This window comes from Cupressus sempervirens, chromosome 10 (genome assembly GCF_028749045.1).
Source record: "Cupressus sempervirens isolate cs-2001-9-10 chromosome 10, ASM2874904v1, whole genome shotgun sequence".
NCBI classification, from domain to species: Eukaryota; Viridiplantae; Streptophyta; class Pinopsida; order Cupressales; family Cupressaceae; genus Cupressus; species Cupressus sempervirens.
The window spans coordinates 441,618,719-441,624,322 of NC_143127.1; positions in this window are offsets into that span (position 1 = coordinate 441,618,719).

Genomic DNA, 5,604 nt, shown 5'->3' on the forward strand with positions numbered 1-5,604 from the left:
AAAAATTTTAAAAAAATTGCAGGGCCGCCCAGTGGCCACCGCCACTCCACAGCGGCCCCACTCGCGTGCCACCTGCGCTCAGCCGCAGCAGGCTGTGTTGCTCCTACGCTGCCTGACCACGGTCACCGCTAGCAAGCCATGGTCGCCGCCAGCAGGCCACTGAATGACCATAGCTGCCAGTGGCGTAGCAGCCACAGCACCTCCTAGGTGCAACCACCACCAGCGGCACCGCCACTTAACCCTCGCCGGTGCTAATGTCATTTCGTGGTCAGCAGACATCATCCTCCAGTGTGATGTCATCTTTTTTAGGTGTGATGTCATCCATTTTTTGGGTACTTGCTGACATCATTTCCTAGTCAGATGATGTCATTTCCCATCTGATGATGTCATCTTTTCAATCATCAAATTTTTTCCTGGTGACAGCCTGGTGACATCCATACGGGCATCAATTTTAAGCCCGTGTCTGTAATTTTCCAGAGAGCCTATTTTTTGGAGCATCAGTCAGTTTTTTTCTCATAACTTGAGCATACAGACATATTTTTGCGATCTAAAAGAAGTGTCGAAAAGCTAACTTAGAGACGGAGATAATGATGCTAGTTTTGTGTGATTTTGAGTTCATTTAAGATTCTAAATTTGGCATTGAAGTAGAGGCTTCTATTTTCCTCTTCTCTGTATCCGAATTCTAGGTTCTTTTCTCAATTTTTGTGTTTTTCCATAGTTGTTGCTTTGGTTTTGGGGGATATTTTTAATTCATTATGGGGGGGAGCATTTTATATTCTATAATTTGCTTCAGAATTAGACCCTTCTACTTTTGTCTTTTCTTTCTCTCAATGTCAGATCCTTCTGTGATCTGGCTCATGCCGCACAACTATCACACCTAGAAGACACAAATGACCAGGCTTCTCATGTCAAGAGGCTTATGGTCCTGCCTCGATGTGAACTAGCTAGCTCTTACATGCCCTTATGAGGTTCTTCAGCACAAAAACAAAATGGATGAAGCCATGGGACTGATTGCATTGAACATCTCTGATAGTCTACTATTTCATTTGGATGGTTTGACCACTCCACGGGCTTATTGGCTCAAATTTTAGACTTTTTTTGGCCAAGTGAATGAGTTCTGGGCATTTCAAATTGATGTAGAGTTGACTTCTTTGACACCTGATAGCTTTCCCACCATTGAGGACTTCTTGATGAAGTTCAAATATCTACGCACAGTTTTGCAGGGATGTGGTAGAAACAAAACAAATGATGAGTGTATTTTTTCGATACTCTCTAAGTTGCGAGGACAGTATCAGATCTTTTCTTCTACTTTCTACTCCAATATAGATGCCTTGGGTAACAGACATCAGATGCCCTCTTTTGAGATTTTTTGTGACAGGTTAACTCGTGAGCAATCCAAGCTCACTCAGATGGATTCACTTATAGGTTCACCATCATAGGCATTACTTGTCAAGGATACACAGGAGCAAAAGCTGAAGTAGATATCTGATTCCTCTTTTTAGCACTCTGTTGATCCATCCTCTTCTTTTAAGAAGAAGGAGAAAAAGAAGAATGAGACTCCTTCTTGTTCCTATTGTCAGAAGGAGCTCATAATGAGGCACATTGTTTTTAGAAGGGATTTGATGGCTATGAGAAATAGATTGCAGATTTGCAAGCCCTTCTTCAAAAGAGCTCTATTTCATACCCATCCTCTTCTACCTCACAGGGGTCTACTTTTCAGTCTTCTTCCACCTCTTTGACATCTTCACCGAATTTTAGACAGGGTCATGCATTACGGGCTTCCATTGCCTTCCCTTCTCAGGTCCCTTGGATACTAGATTCTGATGCTTCTCACCATATGGCATCTTCTCAAGAGGTCTTCTCCTCTATTGAGGCTTCTCCGATTCCTCATATTCTCATGGGGAATAACACTGCTCTAACAGTCTATGGGAAAGGTTTAGTTCATATTCAGGATGGCACATTCCATGATGTATTGTATGTTCCATCTCTCTCTACAAACCTTCTCTTGATGTATCAGATTGCACATAGTGGATCAGGAAAGACAGTTGAGTTCATTGTAGATTCAGTCTACATTTGGGATAGTGTAATAGAGGCCTTATTGCTTCAGGGACATTTGATCATACCACCAGTCTCTACACCTTCTCGCACTTTGGTCCACCATCTCCATCATCGGAGCATACTTCTTCTCTTTTGCGAGAGCATCATGTGGTGCAGTCAGGACACATGAACCTTTGTATTGTTCCTGAGATCACCACACCTCATTGTGTTGAAGTCTTTTCTTCTTCAACTTTGCCAGACTCTCTAGCTCCACTCATTGAGCCTTCAGGAGCACTTGTTGTGGATTCCATAGAGGATGTTCATCTCCTCTTTCATGACAGTGTCAACACACCTGCTTTGGGGATTCCTTTTCAAGATCCTCATGTCTACTCCTTTGAGCATCAGTTAGGCCTTCCTGTCATTCAATGGTTTTATTGTTTTGTGCCCTTGTTTCTTCCACATTGGAGTTCCATTGGTTTGTTTATTTCTACAGGGACTTCATCATTCTGGGGGCCTTTGTTGTCTCATCTCTCTCTCATGGGGGGGTTGTTTATGGTTTTGAGAGAGTCTCTTGAGCCATAAAATTTTTGTTATTTTTTTCAGCATGTTTGTTCTATCTCTTTTTGGAGAGGGGTTATTCCCACTGGGTTTTCTCCTTTGTCTCCGGTTCACAAAGATTTCCTTGTATTGGGTATCTGATCAGGCCTTGTTGTCGGAACCCATTTTTCCTACTTTCATAGCTTTGCTAGGTTAGCTTCCTCCTAAGCTTCGCTTAAGGGGGGGTGTTAGAGTAAATTATTTATTACTCTAGGTGCTTTAGCTCTCTTAGGTGCATATAATTAATATTTCATATTAATTATATTATGCAAACCTAGCTTTCTTTCCTTTAGGGTTTCATTCACCTAAAAATGTTGAACTTTTGTATTTTGTTTTCATAACTTAAAATACATTTTTTGCTCTCACATTTCTAAGAACTTCTAAGCTCTGCTTTTTCCATTTTCTGGCTTCTCTTCATTGTAGGATATTTGCATGCAGGTGTTCTTGAGGGTCTGTGAAGTTGGATTTCTTAACTTCTATAGTAATTAATAGCTGGAAGAACAACTTTTGGGATTCAACACATAAATCCCAAATTGATTCTTCACATACATATCCTCCAAGTCTTCAACTTGAATACTCTCTCCCTTGTTTTTCTTTTGCTTCTTTACATCTAGTATAGGTATTCTATATGTTTTCTTTCCATACTAATCTCTAACCTTCTTAGAATATTCCAACTCAACTTAGCTTCTAATACTCAGGTTCCTCCTACCAATCTCTTTATTTTGGAAAGGAATCAGGGAATGCCTCCTGCCATCTTTCTTAATAGTAAACAAATTCTTGACACAATCATGCACAACCCCACAATCATACTTCCAAGGTCTACCAAACAACACATGACAACTGTTCATGTCCACAATATCACACAATAATTGACCCTTATATTGCCCAATCTGGAAATCAACAAGGCATTTCTCCATCACTTTCAAAGCACACTCACCTTGCAACCAACCAATCCTATAAGGATAAGGATGTCTCACTCTCTTCAAACCAAGTTTTGAACCATCTCATCAGCAACAAGGTTATCAGTACTACCACCATCCATAATCACATTGCAGACTTTACCACCAGACTTACAATGACTCCTGAACAAATTGGTCCTCTGACCAACTAGTACTCGTTGATCTAGTAAACTCTCTCCTTGCTTAGGTTGATTGTCTTGGACTACAACCTCATTCACAATAGCAACTTTCCTACCACGAGGACATTCAAAATATCTATACCCTTCTTCACCACATCTGAAATAATTACCACTAGACCCACCTCCACATGTCCTTCTCTTTGATCAATAGGTTTTCATTCACCTTCAACACTTAGTTTATCCTTTGTCGAGTTATCCTATTTCTCCTTCCCTCTAGCATTACCTTGACTCTTCCTCTTCAACTTATCTTCTTCCTTCAGAGCATATTAATAAGCATCCTCAATCAAAGAAATATTCATCATGCCAACCTCATCCTGAATATTGGATTTCAAACCATCAATGTACCGAGCTACCTTCTCCTTTGGCAATTCTCTATGCCCAGACTAAATAGTCAATTTGTAGAATCCTTAGTATAATTGTTCATAGACATATCTTTATGCTTCAGATTTTGCAACCTCTTAAACAACTCAATTTCATAATCAATAGGAATGAACTTAACCTTCAACTTAGTTACCATCAATCTTCATTTAGTGATCTTCATTTCACCTTCTTCTTCTCTGTCTCTTTACAATTCTTTTCACCAAAGAGCAACATGTCCTTTCAGCTTAGTTTGTGCCAACCTCACTCTAAGTAGATCCTCAAGCTCAAAGTAGTCTTTCAATTCACCAATCTAATCAATTAGGTCTTTAGGAGTCAAAGTACCTAAGAAATTAGAAACCTCCATCTTATGCTTCAACTTTAACCGAGATCCAGGCCTAGCAAATTGACCAACCCTATTTCTAATAGGTCTCTCCACACGATTAGTTCTATCTTCACCACTAGATCAAGTAACTTCAAAGACTTTAACGACTTCCTCATAGCCGTCTTTAGTACCCACATGCCTATGTACACCACCTAAAGCACTCATAATTTCAGCAATCATGTCACTCTTCATCAATGCAATCTCAAATATGAATTCTACTCTAATCTTCTCTAAGATCCTTTCTTCCACAACATCACTAAGATCATCAATTGCCCTAGGGTCCAATCTTCTTGGAGGCATCTTCCAATATTTTTGCAAACCCTAAACAATAGATCCATAAATCTAAAAGATCAATCAACTCCACTAGATTAACCTTCACTTCAAGTCTAGGTGCAAACTGCCTTAGCTTTGATAATCTATCAACACACTTAGGAACACCTTCACTCTGATACCACCTAATGTAGTGCAAGGTAGGAGAATCCCCAAAGGAGATGTTCTAACCTCAACAAATAACCACACAGTAGAAACCCAACAACAAAGCAACAAAAATGCAAGATTTGATACCAAATCACAAATCTTTATTCATAAAATAATTGATTACTTGCAATATGATCAGTTGTAATGCCTTCTAGGTTAGGGCCAAATATAAACAATTACAACATCAGTTCTATAGGATATCCAACTTACAAATTGAATCCTGAGTAGTCCAGATCCAAAACTAGATAAGAACACCAAGAAGAATCCACACTTGTATCCTCAGGTCCATGCTAGTAAATTTTGACCTAATTTTCAACAAATTTTGGTCAAAATTTTAACCCATGTTGGTCGAAAGTGTGACTAAGCAATTCATCACAATTTTTCTCATCAAAATTTTGACCAACCTTCTAGTTGGTCAAGATTTCAACCAATGTTTTAGTCAAAATTTTTTTATTCCTTCTAAGCTAAATTTGTCATTATTGGTCAAAATTTTGAGTGGAAAATTTTCGTGAATTGGTCAAAATTTTGACCAATTCTGGGCCATCCCATGACCAGGATGCCATGGTCATGACCAAAGGATTGGTCAAAATTTTGACCAAATCTTGGTGGAAAA